Source organism: Anastrepha ludens, chromosome 4 (genome assembly GCF_028408465.1).
Source record: "Anastrepha ludens isolate Willacy chromosome 4, idAnaLude1.1, whole genome shotgun sequence".
Taxonomy (NCBI): domain Eukaryota; kingdom Metazoa; phylum Arthropoda; class Insecta; order Diptera; family Tephritidae; genus Anastrepha; species Anastrepha ludens.
Genome location: NC_071500.1, coordinates 67,887,352 through 67,907,683, shown reverse-complemented (window position 1 = coordinate 67,907,683; position 20,332 = coordinate 67,887,352). Strand labels below are relative to the sequence as shown.

General features: G+C 34.9%; 1 protein-coding gene across 1 annotated transcript in view; it reads left to right on the top strand.

Annotated features, from left to right (window-relative positions):
• The first annotated feature begins 5,978 nt into the window (after positions 1-5,978).
• LOC128859674 (uncharacterized) overlaps positions 5,979-20,332 on the top strand; it is a 79,712-nt gene continuing 65,358 nt past the window's right edge. Inside the window, exons 1-2 of the mRNA XM_054096673.1 lie at positions 5,979-6,083; positions 8,890-9,116. The gene's annotated coding sequence lies outside the window, so the exon portion shown is untranslated. The remainder of the gene's footprint in view (positions 6,084-8,889; positions 9,117-20,332) is intronic.

The following is a 20,332-nucleotide window of genomic DNA, read 5'->3' as shown; positions in this document are numbered from 1 at the left end:
AAAAATCTTATATTTAGACGACATAGAATTATCCGAGGAAGAAGACTCACAATCTGATGTAAATGACGATATTTGACCTCGTAGAGCAAGCAATTAGTATTTACCTATTTTTAAAAAAATTTATAAAAAAAATAAAAACCAATAAAATAATATTTAAAAACTTAAAAAAAATGTAAAACAACAAAAAATTAAAAAAAAAAAAAACAGAAGGAGTCTGAAGTCGCACTGTAACCTCCTTGTGGTAGATTCCGGAAACTACAACTTATTATGAAGGCGTGTCTCTTTATCTGACATATTGGATCCACCATTTTCAATTGTTTAAATCTAATTGCAGATTTGTCAACAGCGATACAAAAAAGCCCGAGTAACAAGTTTCAAATTAATCAGATAAAATTTAAAAAAAAGGTCCGCATAAGGGATTCGACATTTTTAATTTCTAAAATCTGGCAGCAGATTCGTAATCAGCGCCCCCAAAAACCCCTAAATACTAAGTTTGGTAAAAAATAATTAATTTTAAAAAATTTATGTCCGCCATATTGGATCCGCCATTTTGAATTGTTGAAATCTGACTTCATATTCGTAATCAGAGACCATCAAACCCCCTAAATACCAAATTTGGTGAAAAAAATCCATTTTTTTAAATTTCATGTCCGCCATATTGGATCCGCTATTTTGAATTGTTGAAATCTGACTTCATATTCGTAATCAGAGACCATCAAAACCCCTAAATACCAAATTTGGTGAAAAAAATCCAATTTTTTAAATTTCATGTCCGCCATATTGGATCCGCCATTTTGAATTGTTGAAATGTGACTTCATATTCGTAATCAGAGACCCCAAAACCTGTACATAGCGGTATTAAAAGTTATAAATTGTTGGTGTTTTGGGAATTATGAATTTTGGCCACTTATAAGGGTCTCCTGGCCCATAGTGCAGCTGTGGAGGTGTATTTTGCAGCCCTTCCAGATTCACACTTCAGCGATGTAATTCATAAACTCGAATCTCGTTGGAACAAGCGTATTAATGCTCAGGGAGACTATACTGAATAATAAAGTGCAATTTCAAATCAAAAAATTGTGTTTTTCTTATCGAACCGCAAAACTTATTGATCAACCTAGTACATACAGGCAAGGAAAGGGTTTTGAAGCTTACGATTTCTGAAATACTATCACTCAATATCGTATGCCACTGTGCATATAATTCTTACATTCGCTTGCCAGAGTTGCCTTTTAAATTTTGTGTCGAATAGTAAAAACCCTGTATTTTAATAATGAAAAAGATTTTATTGTTTTACAAAATATTCTCCTTAGAAATCAATACCTACACTTTTGTATTCGGTTGAATCAGTTTTCAAAGCACTTTAGCCTCTCAGAAGTGGATACCTACAAAACGAGCCCCTTAAAGGCTTCAGCAGCTACTTAAGGCATTGAAAAATCTCGTATTTTATTTTTAATGTTCGCGAACAAAAATAAATCGTTAAAGGCTGTAAGGCCGTCTACCCATTAGTTCGATCTTTGGAGTGAGAGCTCGCATTGTATTGGCGAAGTATGATTTGTCTTCGGCGGTTGATTTTCCTTAAATCTCCGCAAACTTCTGTGAAACAAGTGATTCTGTACCACTAACCACATTTACGGCTTTAGGTTTATTTGGTGGTACAGGCGACCAGCTGCTTCGAGGTGCATCTTCGCGAACCACTTTTGTTTGATTACGCTCGTCTGGAAATACCCATACTGTCGATAACTGTTTTATTGTTAGCTATCGTGCCTGAGTATGTTCAACTTTTCTTTGTACTAATCAACACACGTCCTGTTTTGGGTAATTCTCAAATTATGCAGTATCCAACGAGAACAAATTTTCTTGACGACTAAAGGTTAATGCAATATTGAATAAATGGTGGCCCCACTAATACCCAATGCCAAAAGTCAACGAACTCGTAAGTTGTTTAATGCACTCTTGTCTCGATAATCCACGTCGAAAATCATAATAAATCATGATACGAATATTCAAACGGGTTAATTCCATCTTTTGGGTGAGATCAATTTTTATTCAATGGAAAAATAACAAGTAAAGTTCGCAAGTGAAAACATTAAATGAAAGTTCATGCTGAAAATACTAAACTTTCCGATAAAATATCGGCTTACAGCTCGTCACACATCGTTGAAAAGGCGTTGGAGTACGGATAATTTTTGTTTCTACGACGGACCACCGTCAAATCTAAGTCAGTTCCGCCACAGAAAAATGCATCAGCTGAATTAAAAGATCCCGATATCGGTGGTATTATTACTCGTTATGACGTAACAGAAATAAAAATAATACAAATATCCAATTATTACACCAGCAAATCAGCTGATTCTGTCAAATTTACTGAGAGCGGGATAACAGTTCGCGGATTTCGTCACCTTCTGCATTTCTTCCGTCGGCATACATGATACATTTTACATTTTTACATTTATGGAGAGAAGAAAGTATCGATTTCTTAGCGGTCCAAAATAGCAAAAATTGTGAAATGAGACTTAAAATTTTGCATACCATAAGGTTCAAAATGGGTCATTAAGTTTGTAATTTGCTTAACATGATTTTAACAAGGACACTTAAAATGTCATGTTATGACAGAAAAGGGTTAAAATGGTAGTTTTTGTCCATGGTTTTGAAGCCCACCTACAAAGGAAGAAGGGTATCTTATAGAAATGCTCCGAATAGTGTTCAATGTGTCTCATAAAGAGGGGGACTGTACCACCCCTTAGTCGTACTTCTGTTTTCTGACGATATAAGGATCTTTACAAGTTAAGGTTTCATGCTAAACAAACTACTTATCCGTGTCCACATGGGGAGATATAAAAAAACTCGTAAAGTAGATGAAACCTCTCAAAAAATAAATAAGAAAGAGATCAAAACTCAAAGTTAGATTCACGGAAGCATTAATGAGACCCTTTCAGTTTCCTTTAAGATCAGATCATAAGTATAGGGTGGGCCACGTAAAATTTGCTTTTTGAATCGGCTATAAAAAAAGAAACTAATCAATATTTTTTCAAACTTTTTTTTTTTATTTTAAAAATTAAACATTGTCATTTATCAATGAATTTAAAATGACTGCCACGACTGGCTTTACAGTAGGCCATTCGATCAACCCAATTTTTAAGCACATTTTCGATTGTTTGGGCTCCAATTTCATGAATGGAAACTTCGATTTCGTGTTTTAAAGCATCAATCGTCTCTTAAATCACAGCTCCGAAGCGGCAATTCAGAATTTCGGCTGATTATTCGGTTTTTAAAAACGGTAGCCAAAAGTTCGAGTGTAACTTTGGCAGTGTGACAAGGTGCACCATCCTGTTGAAACCAAATGTCGTCCATGTCATCCTCTTCAACTTTTGGAAACAACTCGTTGAGCATATCACGGTAACGCTCGCCATTTACTGTAACCACGGCTCCTCGCTCATTTTCGAAAAAAAAATGGCCCGATGATGCCGCTAGACCAAAAACCGCACCAAACAGTGACTCGTTGTGGATGCATTTGCTTCTCTACAATAACGTGTGGATTTTCTGAGCCCCAAATCCGACAATTTTGCTTATTGACGTACCCACCGATGTGAAAATGAGCTTCATCAGAAAAGAAGAAGACTCACCACTTTGGAAATAGGTTTTCAATATTTCCCAATTTTGTTCAAGCGTATAGCGTTCCATTTCGTAAATGTCAAACTTTTAAGTAAATTATGAATACATTTGACATGTCATTTGTGTTACCATTCTCAAAACAATAGGTGGTTCAAAAAGCAAACGCTATGTGGCCAACCCTATAGATACCTTGCATATTCCTTTTGTAGCACAGAAGTATAAGTGCTTTGCTGAGTTGTGCTCCTTAAAGAGAGCACGGAAGTTACATTGATAAGGTGTTGCAGGAGAACATCTGGAGGCATCCCGTGACTGTCCTGGTTACATTAATTTGACAAGTCTGAATGTGACGTCACATACATATAGATGCCTGTGAGCGGAGTAGCGCTGCGAGATGGACATTGAACATTTCAAAATAAGATTTCAAGTTGCCTGAGTGTATTGCGGCTGTGTAGTGCTCCAGGGTTAAAATTGTACTGAATAGGAAGAAGGAAAACGGCCCACAACTGCCAAAGTTGTTTCCAATTTAAGGTATGCTCATGTATAGACGGATCCTTGGCGTATTTCTACTCGAATATATTCCAAGTAGACTCATGCGTTTATTGTTGGTGGGCACTAATTGGTATTTACTTTATAGTCCAAGTTATATTAGCTGTGAAAGCGTAAACATACGTTTACTGAGAGAAACAGAGTTAAATAGAGTGAAACCGTTCCCAACTACTTTCCATAAACAATTTGATATAACCTTTTTCATTAAATTCTTTTTTATTCAAATTTTTTTATTTTAAAAAATACCGTATATATATACATATGTACGTATATAAAATTGGCGCGTACACCCTTTTTGGGGGTTTGGCCGATCTCCTCCTCCTATTTGTGGTGTGCGTCTTGATGTTGTTCCACAAATGGAGGGACCTACAGTTTCAAGCCGACTCCGAACAGCAGATATTTTTTATGAGGAGCTTTTTCATGGCAGAAATACACTCGGAGGTTTGCCATTGCCTGCCGAGGGGCAACCGCTTTTAGAAAAATGTTGTTCTTTTCACCGAGATTCGAACCTACGTTCTCTCTGTGAATTCCGAATGGTAGTCACTCACCAACCCATTCGGGTACGGCGGCCGCCGTATAGTATACAGACTATAAAAAACCGATTAATGCTAAATAATTTAATCAAAGTAAAATTAAATTTATAATTTATTAGTTTCAATTATAATGAATAAAAGAAAGGATAACATTTCTTATTATGCAGTATTTCACCTATAAAAAAGCAAAAGATGAGTTAATCTAGAATTAATGGTAATTTATCTTCTTTTCGTCGGAAATAGATTACATTTGATTTAAAACCCTGCTCTCAACTCTGCTTGATTTCTGTTTGCATATTATGAAGACCGCCACTTTGCTCCAAGCCAAACATACACCTACACTTCCAACTTCAAGTGAACAGACTTTGGTGCTTATTCTGTTGTTTGGTTTCTTAGTTAATCAGGTGCCCATGAAGAGGTTTACATCTTCTCTCAATTTAAAGTTCTTATATCATTAAATTTATTTTGTTTAATTATTTTATTTATTATTATTAACAATGTCAGTCTCAATTCAAAATTTAATTACAAGAAAAACTCACTCAATATAGCAAAGTCAAGTGGGGGCGATTCGGAGTTAAAAGCCTGTCTAACAGTAACTTTACAGCATTGATATTTTTAGCAGCCACAAAATGTAGAAATTTTTTAACAGGTTCAGGATAAAAATAAATGTCCTGTTAGCGCTTGGAGCTATTCTATTTTTGGAACATGCGCAACAATTTTAGCTTGCTATTAAGGGCGAAGAGTACAGAAAGAGAGAATGAGAGGATAGAGTGCGTTTGCGAGGCTTTTATTGAGTGTGAGGGAGCGAAATCTCAACATTAGAGGCGGATGAACTACCCTAATGGCAGAGACTTTGTTTCACAGCTGAATATGGCTACAGGATAAAAAGTGTTCGGCCAAATGACAGTAGTGAAGTTTGAGATGCTGCTGCGCGTTTGTGCTCTACGCGAGATATATATGTAAGTACATGTAGTTAAGGATAAGCAACTTATGCACATATTCTTTGTGACAAGGATGTCATTCGTAAAATGAGTGAATGAATTGCTGAATTCAATAAGTTGCTTCTACATGTAATTTTATGCGCTCAGTAATATTTGGTTTTTTTCCACCTCTGCAAAGTGCGCATTTTGTCAGCTATGCTCAGAATCTCATTATCCATGTGGTGGTGTTGTGGGTGTCGGTATGCGTGTGTATGGACCTCTTATTTTGGTCAGCAAATCGCTGGCAACGCCAACGCGAAAGCGAGTATGTCAGCCATTGAAAAGTTTTAGTGCAGTTCCAATTCGAGTTGCGTTCAGTCCGACGGTAGCGTGCAAAGGGCATAGTTTGGCAACGCAGAGAGAAGTTAACTAGTTACTTTTCAGCAGATTTCAATAAAAAGCCAATTTATATGTAAGAAGTTGCAATTAATAAAATAATTATGTAAAACGAGTAGCGAAATTTAAAGAATAGTGAATTACAAAGTAAACTTAAGAGAAATTCGTATTGTTTGGTAGATCTGTGACCACAGGACTTTTCGGCTTACGAACAGCGACTTGCCACTGTTGGCTCGCTTTTTGTATATGTTTCATGTGTGTATGTGTGTATATGTATGCTTTCTATGCGCAAACGTGCTGTCTGATGTGAAAATTTATCTTCAGTGAAATGTTTGCAAAATACTAAGTTTAAAACAAGTGACCGAAGATAAAGAAGTAGAATTATTTAAAAGCAGAAATTGAAGATAACAATAAAATATATAAGTTTAATGAAAAAAATATATTTTTGTGCAAAGACACTAACAATGAAAACCTAAAGAAATCAACTCATATAATATCCTTCTTAAATATCCAGATATGTGATATGCTTAAAATAAAATGCAAGCAGACTTCCCATCAATTTTGGTTGTTTGTTGACGTAAATGTATAGACATAGATTTCGGCTGAATTTAAAAAAAAAATTAAAAGTTCATAAAAAGTTTAAATTTACTAAGTGCCTGCCTTAAAACTGTCAAATATTATTTTACTTGCTTAAAAAAACTCGCTTGGCTCAAATAACGCCTTAAAGTATACCAACATGTTTTTTGACCGAAGTATTACGTTCATTGTTCGGAGTTTCCTTATGCCTGCTTTTTATTAAACCATTCATTTTCTTTCATTTGCTACTATTGCAAAAAGCTTAAATGCCAGCATTGCGGCATTTTATGGAGAAGAGTTTTTCGTCAGAAAATTGCATTAAGGCGATTCAAAATGAAGTGCAAATGATCTGGCCTCATGGCATTTGTAAATTATGATGGCAAATATACGAATGCTGTTGCATTGCCATGATAATTTGCGAGTATTGTGATGACCGGTGATTTGCACTTAACTGTGAATTACATTAAGGTCAAACATACTTACTAACCATGGCATGAACTCTTCCCAATACCGCAGCCGTTAAAGACTTCAAAAATATTAAACTACAATTTTTCAAATATTTGTATGTGCCGTGTATGGTCTTATCTATGCGATAAAAATTTTGCAATAAATTTTAGCTGTTCCTTCCTAATACGCTAAACAGGCATAACTCAGACCTCAAATACATTTCAATACGAAATCATAATGAATCCAGTAGGTGGCGCGAGAATAGCGATATTAGGAAAATTGCATTTATGATATCTTGAAATATTCAATTAGTAGATAAAGGGGCTTTCGTCGTCACTACTGTGTGATATGTACATCATGTACAGATTTTTAGCGGTTTCTAAAATTCATTAATCAAGGTACACAGTGAGACAGCTATTTTGTTGTTGTTGGCACAGACGGCCGCCGTAGACGAATGGGTTGGTGCGTGACTACCATTCGGAACTCACAGAGAGAACGTAGGTTCGAATCTCGGTGAAACACAAAAATTAAGAAAAACATTTTTCTAATAACGGTCGCCCCTCGGCAGGCAATGGCAAACTTCCGAGTGTATTTCTGCCATGAAAAAGCTCCTCATAAAAACATCTGCCGTTCGGAGTCGGCTTGAAACTGTAGGCCCCTCCATTTGTGGAACAACATCAAGACGCACACCGCAAATAGGCGGAGGAGCCCGGCCAAGCACCCAAAAAATGTGTACGCGCCAATTATATTATATGATATTTATATATATATAATAATTCCTACTCAGCTTGAAAGTATTAGAAAACCCCCAAACCATGTACTTAGTATATCTTGGTCTAGTTGTTATATTAGTTTCTGTAGATTTAAGTTTCTTCATATGAATATTTGATCTGAGAAAACTCTTAGTGAAATTTTCCGCACAACAGTTCTCTAGAGCATGTTAACCCTTTTACCATCCAACGACACTGTAATGAGCGATCTAGATATAAATGTTATATTCAGACGTTGTCTTTTTTTTACTTTTTCGAAAAACACTCAATAGGAGATCCATTATTTTGACGTCAAGGCTTTATTTATTCAGTACAGTTAGAAGTCTTTAATTTAGGTCTAACATGCACTGTTTTATTCCCTAACTTGTTGCTATTATGATGGTTATTCCATTAAGCATCTCTCCTTGAAAAACTCTTGCCTATTGGCAACAAACTGGAACAGTGAATTTTCACAAACTACTGTTAAGGTGAACTTTTCATCAGCAAAATATTTTGCCATAGATAGGAGCATATGGCGGTCACTTGGTGCCAGTGGCGGATTATATAGTAAAGTGGATGCTAAGGAGTCGCACAACCAAGCTCTCAGAGCTTTTGAGGTGCCGTGGGCGTCCCGGCGTTATCCTGATAGAATACAACTTTTCTCCAAGTGCTAAAGCAGGTCGCTTCTGGGCAATTGCTTTCCTCAAACGGTTTGATTGTAGGCAGTATAAAACCAAATTGAAATTTAAATCGTGGGAGAGCAGCCGAAAGCGGATGGTTCTCTGACATTCCCAATAAAGCATTGAGTATTAGAAAGTTTCAAGATTTTACTGCATGAACCTCGTGTTTTCATTCTGAACTGGGATCATTCCATCGGGAATGTCTGTGAAAATGCTCCTCAGTGCTATTTAGTAACAAATTTTTTTATTTGTATTGACTTGCCAATAGGTCAGTACAGGGCGTTAAAAACAGAAAGTATATGGTCTAAGGAGGTACATCGAACTGCCCTAATATATGCTTTACGTCAACAAGCCCATTAAGTTGGAACTGCTCTCTGAAGCTATTGTAATTTCATTTTTCAAAAATCATAATTTTTCGTTAAATTTCCAGAGTGACAGTTGTGTTGATTTCAATCATTTAACGCCGAATATTTCGACCTCAGTCGTCGCGCATCTTAAACATTCGGTATTTATATACATCGCTACGTTGCGAGCCGTTTCTATTCGCGAGGTGATTTCAAAAGCGCCTGTCGCATGTGCTCAAGTACTAACGGATTTGGAAAAGTGAACAATTGAACTATTTGAAAATCAAATATTTCTGGGGTTTGAAGTAAAGTGGTAAGTAACTCCAACGAAATCAGAACAATAGAAAACAAGAAAAAAAGGAATTAAGAAAGAAAGTGGACCGCAAAGTACATGTAATAAGACTGTCTCTCATTGTCTAAAAGTAAAATGAATCCAACTCAGGATGAAATATCTAAACCCAAATAGTAAAATCTCCAAATCCTTTTGTATTTGCAAGTATATATTTTTATGGCCATATTAAGTTAAAAATTTTTGCCTGAGTGTATTTTGAATAAATACAAAAAAATATTAAAATTCGTATCAAGGTGAAATATGTAGTTCATCAGGATCTGAGTCACGCAAGATGTTCGCATTTTTTTATTTTTTGAAAATTACTGATATATGGAAAGTAGGTGGGGTAATTTACAGATTTGGAGAAAGTGTAGTACGTGAATACTATTTTTTCCCCGCCGGCAAAAATTTCACCCGACCTTTCTCGATTATTTAAATTATGGCAGATACTAAAGAGGTAGTATTTGCTATGTCTGCTAATACAATTCATAGAATATTATACCTTTTTGGATAGTTAAAAAGACTTACTAGTTTTAAAATAACTTACAGAAAAATGTCCATGATTGAAAAATGTCCACTATTTTTTTAATGATGCGAAGTTTTTAGCTGACAGCGCTTGTTCCAAATTAAGTTGATGACTTCTATTAATTGACATACATACGTAAATATATAATAAAACTCACGCTTATACCCTTTTTGGGTGTATGACCGTGCCCCTCCTACTATTTGCGGCGTGCGTCTTGATGTTGTTCCACAAATGGAGGGACCTACAGTTTCAAGCCGACCCCGAATGGCAGATATTTTTATGAGGAGCTTTTTCATGGCAGAAATACATTTAGAGGTTTGCCATTGCCTACCTAGTTACGGCCGCTATTAGAAAAAACTTTTTCACTTTGGTGTTGCCTGCACGGATATTTTAACCTGAACGGTTTTCCAATAAGAGATGTTATTCCCGTAAAAGATCAATGATTTCGTAGTTTGTGTGGCACGTAGCGCCGTCTATTCAAAAATAAACGTTGTCCAGATCAATACCACCCAATTCCGGCCATAAAAAATAGTTAATAATCTCCCATTCACCGTAACTGTTGATTCAACTTCATTTTCGAAAAAGTAAGGTCCAATGACTCCGCCGGACCATAAACCGCACCAAATAGTCACACGTTGAGAATAGAGAGGCTTTTCAACAATAAGTCTTGGACTTTTTGAGCCCCAGATCCGACAATTTTGCTTGTTGACGAAGCTACCGAGGTGGAAATCGGCCTCATCACTCAAGATGATTTTTCCATGGAATTCCGGATCATTTTCATGCATTTTAACGACCCAATCAGCAAATACACGACGTTACTCTTGTGTTAACTGGACTTTATAAGCCTTAAGACCCAAATCTTTATGCAAAATACGGTGAAATGACGTTTGTGGAGTGTATAATTCCAAAGAACGACGAGGAATGGACAAACATGGGTTTTCTTCAACACTTTCGGCTACAACACCAATATTTTCGGCTGTTCCTGAGCGACGTGCACCGGTTTGTATGCTTCATATCACTAACTTGTCCCAACAGCTCGAATTTTTTCACCAATTTCTGATTCAATTTCACGATGATCCAAAAATTTTCGAGATTTACGAACTGTTTCTGCCGAATTTTCACCATTTTTATAGTGAATTTTAATAATGTCAATGCGTTGTTTAAGCGTGTGTCGTTCCATTTTTATTAATGGCGTAGTTTCTACTTGTCAAATGTCAAAAGATAGCAGCTTTAAAAGTGTCATCTACCGAAACAGCTGGCTATTCAAAATAAAACCTGTTATTGGAAAACCCTTTACGTTCTCTCCAAATTCCGAATGGTAGTTACGCACCAACCCATTCAAATATGGCAACCACCATATTTGGCATACGCTTTAACTAAAAACAGAAAAATATCGGAACCACTTGTCCATTATTTTTCGTAAAATTGTTGCGCAAATGGTTTAAAATTGTTTTAAGGTCGATCTTTACCCTCCGGGTGATTCTTCGACTACTAAAATTACGGGCAATTAAGATTATTTCTATTAAACCTGGTTCAAAATGATGAAAATTAGCTTAATAAAGTTTTTTAGGCAGCTGAGATGTGAAACTCAAAAAGAACAAACAAAAATAAGCCATGAATGTTAAATTATATTAGGCCAGCCTCAAAAAATTAAATTAATGATAAATTTACCTTGAATATAAACCCTTATAACTAAATTCCATTTAATACTTGGACTTTTCTAGTCTTAACTATTGTTATCGGTAAAACCAGAGTCTATCTGTAATGCATCATTATACTGCAATGAGAAGAATATATGAAATTCAAAGTTTATAAAATGGCCTTACACCGGGCGATGTCTTGAATGAGGCAAGCGACAACCCTGAAGTGAAAAGCCAACCAGTCAGTAAACATTCTGGTTCATGCATTGGTGCTTAACGGATAAAGTCATACCAATTCGAGAGTAAATTGAATTGTACCTGCGACAACGTGACCAATTCGTGGAGTGGCAAAACAAATATTCTTTTATTACTACTATTTTTGTTTTGTGAGCTCAGGATCTGGTCCAGTTCCTGAATATTGCTTCAACTTGAGGTCGAAATACAAGTATAGACAGTTAAAGAAATAAAAATAATAATTGAATTTGTAAAAATATGAAAATTATATAGATATATATTGTATTTAGAGGCCATTAAAACAGTGTATATAATTATTTTATCGCTATAAATTAAAATTCTTCAGGCAATAGCAAGCACGAAATGGGGATTAGATGAATATTTTTGAATTCACTTTTCAGTTTGTTAGTCATTACTTTTGTCGTATTCTACACTTGCTCTCATTCGACAGTTTGCTTCCAATTTTACGGATCCATACACATTAAAGTCGCTATGTACGTCGCTTGTGCGGTCTAAGCTGGAGTGTACTAAATTTATTTTGAGGTCACATGTTCCTGTTCATTCAAAGGAAGTTTCTTCGTTTTGCACTCAGATTTTTAAACTTCGGTTATCCGATTCCTCCATACAGAGCAAAATGTGCATTTAGAATTAGAAATCGTTACAAAGTAGTAGAAGTATACTTTTACTCTGCTTTCAATATTACATACAAATGGCACAGTTGGCATTACTCTTAGATCACATTCATTTCCACATACCCCCAAAAAATGTTCGGAGTAATGATTGATTGTTCTTACAGCAGGTTAGAGTGCCTCGACCGTATCTTTAACTAGAAGGTGAGTGAATGAATTGAATCAGATATCAAGTTCATTGACTTTTGACTTATCGCTACCTGAATGTAATTTCAAATTAGCACTCAATAAATTTATTAAAGAGTTGCGAGAAATATTTTGATATATTTAATTGTAGTAAATTCTGTTACTTCTAAAGGGTTTCCCAATAGCAGGTGCTAGGTGTTAAACAGGAGAGATGATTAACGAATTTTTATGGCCGGAATTGGATGGTATTGATCTGGACAACGTTTATTTTCAACAAGATGGCGCTACGTGCCACACAAGCTACGAAATTATTGATCTTTTACGGGAAAAGTGTCCGGATCGTGTTATCTCTCGAAGAGGTGATCACAATTGGCCACCGAGATCTTGTGATTTAACACCTTGTGACTTTTTTCTTTGGGGCCACGTGAAAGAGAAGGTCTACGCCAACAGCCCAGGGTCGATTCAAGAACTCAAAGATGGAATTCGAGAGGCTATCGAGGACATAGGGACCCCACTTTGCAATTCGGTTATGGAAAATTTCATGAAAAGCATATTGTCCTGAAAGCGTGGTCCTGGTGGTCATTTGCGTGATGTTATTTTCCACTACTAATGGCATACCTTCCTCTTTATAATGAAATGAACATCCGATCATTTATATTAAAATATATAATTTTTCTTTGAATATCAAAATAACACCTCTTATTAGATAACCCTCTATGTAGTCTAGATTTACTAAATGGATAAACGAATATACAAGTCGACGGAGTTAACCATATAGTTCAATAAATGGTGCATTTCCTGGAGCATTTTCATTCTAAAAATGCCAATTGATAGCACAGAAGAAAGTAGAAGGCGAACAAGTTGAATTGCGAATCAAGCTGAGAGTGAAGTTGTTCAGCACTACTGAGTTGAACTGTATGGATTAAATAATCATGCCACACATACTCACACACATCAATTCAAAAATACAAGCACACATTACGTCAACAACCGGCGATTTGAGTTAGTGCAATAAAATTTGACATTTATTTATTGCCAACTATCAGTACTTGGTGTGTATCCACCGGGCAATGACCACCACCAAATACCAAAACAAATAAAAAGCACTACCATGATGCTGCAGTGACAAATAAATTTGGTTAGCATACAAGGTACACTTACCGTTTAGTAGGGTTGCTTACGAAAAGCATTACCGATGGTCGAGGGTTATAATTTTTGAAGTGTTTTTATTGATGGCTTTGACAGGCTTTGAGTCTGGCTAGTTTCTCTACAATTTCACAATATTGCAATTGAAAATTTCTTTATTTTTCATATGACGTCAAGCAGTAGATATGCTACTTACTCGCTGTCTACGATAAAATTTTTAGTTTATAATAATCGTAAGTTTTTAGTAATAATCTTCTGCAGGTTGAGTTCACTGGTTGTTCTTAGTTAAGGTATAGGTAAAAGCTTGAGCCAACTCCAAAATATACCTGATAATATTATTAAGGAATTAAGTATTTACATACAAATATCGGTATCTATAGCCAAAATTTTGTCAATTTTCGGGGAGCATATGGATACCATGTAAAAAAAGTGGTTAATTTGTTTAGGCCAAGACTGACCATGTCCTTGTAGTCAACATTGGTCAAAAATTGAATTGGCTATTAATTGGGGTCTACTGACAACTAAAGCCATACAACGAAGCATTATCATGTGGCAGTGAAGCCTCAAAAGTATTTTGCACCACTTCATCACATGGTTTTGGCCAACGCAATTATCCTACTAGAAATGTAATATAAAAAATATAATAATAATGGGAATATAGAAATAATAGGAATATAGTCTAAGCATAATGCAAATAATAAAAATGAAAAATAATAATATATATTTTTTTTAAATAATTAAATTAAGTAATCATGACGAGTATCTTCGAATTTAGCATAAAATAAGGCGTAGTTTTTTTAAATATAAAAATCATGAACACTTCGAAGGAACACTTCGAAAAACTTACCAAAAGACCCTAAAGTAATACTTATTTTAGATAAGTACGTGGTGGGAAATAATATGATATAAGTCGCATGTATGTATGTATTAGTGTAAATGCAGCGAAATGGTGGCCATTTTTACTTGCAGAAATGAATTTCCTTAATAGTGTTCATATTTCAAGCAAGCACTCAAAGGCAGTCGAGCGAATCGCGTCTTAGACTATTGCACTGGCATACACCCACATACACCCCATGCATCTAAAGATATGTACATATGTAATCGTCATGTAAGAAAGTATGTGCATATGGAAGATGGACTATAAAATTATATATGTTATACATATCTATGTATATATGTATACCATATATAGAAGAGAATGCGCAATTTCTTGTTGTATGATGCGCCACGTAAAAACAAACTCTAAATGGGAGGAGTCTGGACTACCTTGAGCAAAATCTACTACTTTACTACCAGTTTGCTTTGCAGTTTATGTCATCTATATTTTTTTAAATGCTGGCAACGGGTATTTTTACTCGGCGATTTCAACTCAAAATGTTAGCCAACAGTTTCCGCATCAACATCATATCATTTATCAACCTCTGGGTCGCCATGAACCAGTTAATGAACCAATTCTTTGTAGACATAAAAAAAATCTCGGCCAATTCACCAGTTTTGGGTTTTGTGGATAGAAGATAAATAAAAATTGGTAAATTAATGCTTCAGAAATACTTTGTTACAAATTATTACAAAATTAAATAAAAAAGTGCATTACCTTTAAATTGTTGCTCGACTTGATACTATTTAGTTTTTAAAAGCTAGCATTACAAAAAATGGTGACTCTATAGAATAACTCCATAAAAAAATTTAAAAAAGTTGCGTATTGACCGCAGGATCAAAAATCTGAAGTGGCAAAATGATTTTTTTTCTCCGTTCAAAAGTTATTAACAAAAAAGACTTTCATATTGTTGCTTCTTTTCAACCACTAAATACCCGCAAATGAATACACTTAAGGGTCGAAGCTCACTTCCTCTTTACACAAGGTATTATATTTAAACTATATTTTCTACAAAAAATCGTTAAAAATTAGAATTAACTTAAATATACTCGTAAATATATATATATATAATTGGCGTGTACACCCTTTTTGCATGTTTGGCCGAGCTTATCCTCCAATTTGTGGCGTGCGTCTTGATGTTGTTCCACAAATAGAAGGACCTACAGTCTGAAGCCGACTCCGAACAGCAGATATTTTTATGAGGAGCTTTTTCATGGCAGAAATACACTCGGAGGTTTGCCATTGCCTGCCGAGGGCCGACCGCTATTAGAAAAATGTTTTTCTTAATTTCTACGTTCTCTCTGTGGATTCCGAATGGTAGTCACGCACCAACCCATTCGGCAACGGCGGTCACCCCGTAATAAAAATGCATGCATTGTTTGCGTGACACACGAAAAATGAACTAAAAGATTCTTCGTTGTGCCACTCTGGGACCAATACGCATCGATTGGCTCTCCTCTTGACTATATTTTGATGAATTTTTCCAGTTATTCCTTAAAGTTTATAATTACCCAAAAAATAAATTGTGAATATTGTTATCAAATTACACTGTGTCTTTTATTTAAAAATGCTGTTATTTTACAATTTAATTGATGAATTAACAGATAATTTTGGAAGTAATGATAATTTGGATTTGAAGAATTCACTGCCCAGTTTATATACGTCCAACTCTCATTGAATGCATGTTTAACCCCATTGATCTCACGTAATTTTATAAGATAAAGTCTCACGCAGTGACTTAAGAAAAAGGAAAAAATTCAATTAACATAATTTACAGTCTGTGTCAGAAAAAAGGAACCGCGATTATTCAATAAACCGTGTAGTCTTCATCATTGTCGAGTATAGCCTGGCATCTTCTTCATGCTTTGAACCAGCTTTTCTGCATAGCTCGTCGATAAAGAGGTTCAGATTTTGCGAACTCGACGCACGAGTTGCTTTAAATCATGGACTGGTCACCGGCAAGACTATCACTTTATCCTGATTTTTTGTCGTCACTCGCTTCAAGCCGCGCTTGGAAAAGTTATCTACATTTTTGTACACTTTATACCGCTGATTCCACTTAACAGGAAACCTGTTTGATTTTTTAATCACTTTTGCAGATCACTTAAGATAATTTCGGCCCTTTCGAATGAGTGCTTAAAAATACCGCCTCTAAGCTCTTCGCGTACTTCTCACTCATTTTTGTTTGGTTGCGTTTAAGGGGTTAGGTGGGTTTCAGAGGCTGCAAAAAAGGAGGTTTTGACTATTTTTTTTTTAGTATATTATATAAAATCAAATATTTTATTTAAGCAATTCACTATATCTAAGATACATATATAAACAGTATTTTGTGAAATTTTTATTTAAAAATTTCGAAAACTCAGCCGTTGGTACCTCATCTTCCTTAACGTCTCAAAAAAAAAATCTCTTGCTGTGGACAGCATAACTCAGTATTGGTTCATCTAAAATCAGAAAACCAAACGGATTTCGTTAGTACATGGATAAATCTCGTTGTTGTACGAAGGAAAAAAAAAATAATCAAAATTTGAATTTTCGACAGGCTTTGAACCAAAAAACACATTTTTTAGTGAAATTTTCGACATACATTGGCTAAAAAAAATAGTTGTAATTAAAAAAAAAAAATCCTTCGTTCAGTAACTAGATAATGTTATTTCAAAGATTTGTACAAAATTTGAATTAAATCGCTTCATAACTTTTCGAGATGTCGTGTCCACCGACTTAAAAAATGGAGTTTTGAGATAAACACGTATACCTGCGAAGCGTTCAACTGACGTGGCCTAATGGGCGGAACTTCTGAAGCGTCTATCTCTTAGAATTTTACTCGGATTGACTTAAAATTTTAGGAGAGTATTTTAAGCGTACTGTACTATTTAATGAGATAAAAAAAATTCGATTTTTTGAAATTTTCAAACCCACCTAACCCCTTAAGGGAAAGTTTCGAATGACGCTAACCTGGGTTAGCACCATCATCATAGCCCTGTTTTTTTCTTCTGACATAGACTGTACTTATTTTTTGTTTCTTTTTTTTTTTTGCTTATCATTTTTACCAAATACGAGTAATTTTGCTTTAGTTATTACACAGATATCACGTTTTTCTATTTATCGTTGGATGTGCGTAGGGCGGAGTTATTGACCGATTTCATCTACTTTCAATGTAAAACTATTATATTGCTTTGATATTTAAAATTTTTTTACCCACGCGCATCCTTGTTCCATTTTACACCGACTTTATCAATAAACAAAATGCCATCACTTACTTATTCTCAAATGCTACCCCTTGAAATCAGCTTCACTGTAAACTGATAGCCTCTCGTCAACCTCGTCAAAGTTTTCATCCGCATCGTCTTCGTCATCGTTACCACTATATATGTGTATGTATGTACCAGTGCGTCCGAAATTTCTTTTATTATCATAACGCTTTGTTGACTTCCTGTCTCGTCATGCGGATACTAATCGCATGCAAATCATTTCATACGATATAATGCAAATGCAGACCGATAACGCAGACCTTACCGCATGAGGTTTATGGCATGAAATGAACTGGCACTTTGGTGTTTTTTAGTGTCAACATTATAAAATAAAGAAGAGATTTAGCAAAGAAGTGTTTCTTCGAATTCTATTTAAATGGTCAATGGATTGATCTACCGAACTTTTTATAATTTTTCGTTTAATAAACTCAAAATGCAAAGAGGGATTTGTACAGATTTTTTTTCGGCTGAAAAGCTGTGTAATTAAATGCCCGCAAATGAAATGCAATGCAATAGAATGCAGATATTGTGTGTCTACGATAATTTTTCCACATACCATGCAATTGACAGTTCGCTGTTATAGTTTCATGGCTTTTTGTCGAATATAAAGTTTTTGAGAATTCCCCCAAATATTGAAAGTCACTACGTTGGTCTTCACGTAGTTTTTTGCCACTATTTTTTATTATTTTATTTTATTTTTTTGCAATTGTCAATAGCGATGAACTAAGCATTAATTTCTGTTATGCTTAGTGCTTATGTGAACTAGCAAATATATATTAGCATCTTATCGAAATAAATAAAATCGTGGTAAATAAATATAAAGCTTTTATATTCAATCATTCATTGCGTGGGACGAATAGCGTAAACGTTGGAATGTTTCTATTTAACAGTAGAATACGTATTTGTTTTGCATACAACTTAAAATGGTAATTTTGCAGCTGTTAAAATTCTAATATTTATCGGGAACTAGTTTATTTACTAGGATATTTACAGGTATACTTCACAGTAAATGTTTGAAAAACGTGCAAGAGAAATGTCATTGAAAACTTGTACTACCCAAAATCTGATATAAATTATAAAATAAGTATTGAGATAAGAACTAATACTAAAAATGAATATTTCAAAAGTAGTACTAGTAATAAGTGAAATTAAAATGAATTGATTAACAGTTGTATATCTAACAAACCGGGACTCATATATAGAATTCTAGCTGCAACTGAATCTTCTATTCTTATCAAATTTTCTTGACGGCAAGGAAGATACTCAAGTTTAAACTGTTTATTGTGATATGCGATAAAATAAATATTGTTTTTCTGTATCGATGTTGGTGTTCATTTTTTTCAAAAAGTCCTAACCAATGATTGTATCGTTTTTAAATTTGTGAGTAAATAAAAAGTTGAGCTATAATCTAATATATTTATTAAATATTTTTTTATTAATCAGATTGACGCTATTCATTGACTTAAGCAAAAAGGGACTGCATGCCGGATGAAGCAACAATCGTCAAAAGATGCATATTTTAATATAATAGACACTAGTACTTTTAAAAATTAAATCAAAAACTTTACTTTTCTAAAAAGTAAATCTAATTAATCTAATTAATAGCTTAACCTAAGCCTACCAATCCTACGTAAAGCAAATAGAGAACACTTTCCTGGAATTTAGTTACCCGAAAACCAAATATTGCTGTTACTCAGTATGCCGCGTGTAAAATGCCTGCCCCTTCTCTATGAATTCACACTATTAAGGTGCAGTCTTCATTTATTCATTGTTGCTAGAGAGCTTTATCACTCTGAGTGCGGTTATAGTAATCAATAGTTAGAAGATGATTGTAAGGAAAAATCATAGGAGCGGATTCACTGATACCTTAAAACGAGTTGGGAAATGTAGGAATTTTTTACCAACCCACTACCTTACCATCTGCAGTTCAGAATTGTCAAATAGTGGGGTACGAAGAAATATGCAAAAATTATAAATCTTCCGATGGGGTGAATACTTTCGCGTCACCGTATTTTACATCGATTTCTGTATTCAAACATTCATTCTAAAGTATTTTCCATCCTAAGCGAAGAAGTTGTAACAGAGTTTGCCACCCTATATAGCGACAACGCAGAAGTAATTGCTTTGGTTTCACCCCCTTAGCAACGTCCCAAAGTACATACATGTATGTATATGAAACATAATGGAAAGCACTCTATATAATCAGCTACAAAGTGGTTACCAAATTTTCTAGAATTTCAAATAATTTCAATAAAAAATTGACAAAAAAGTTATTCAGCTAAAAAAAATGTTCATTTTCATTATTGCAGTTACGAGTATATAAATATAATTGGGTGCAACTTTTTGAGGAAGCCATGTTACATCATTATATTTTAAGAAAAGTGCACCTGAAACGTGTTGCTTATTGGCCAATATTTACGGTAATCACGCTTCATGAAATACAACTTGTAAATAGTGGTTTCGAAGCTTCCAAAGTAGCAAATTCGACGTGAGTGATAAAGATCGAACAGGCGAAGGGTCAGCGAAAAAATTCGAAGATACTCATCTATAACAATTATAGGACCAAGACGCATGTCGAACCCTTGATGAAATGTCTAAGGAGTTGGATGTTGACAGACCAACCGTCGGCAAATGTTTGCACGCGGTGGGAATGGTCCAGAAAGTAGGTAACTCGGTGCCACATCAATTGAAGTAGAGGGATATCGAGAGACG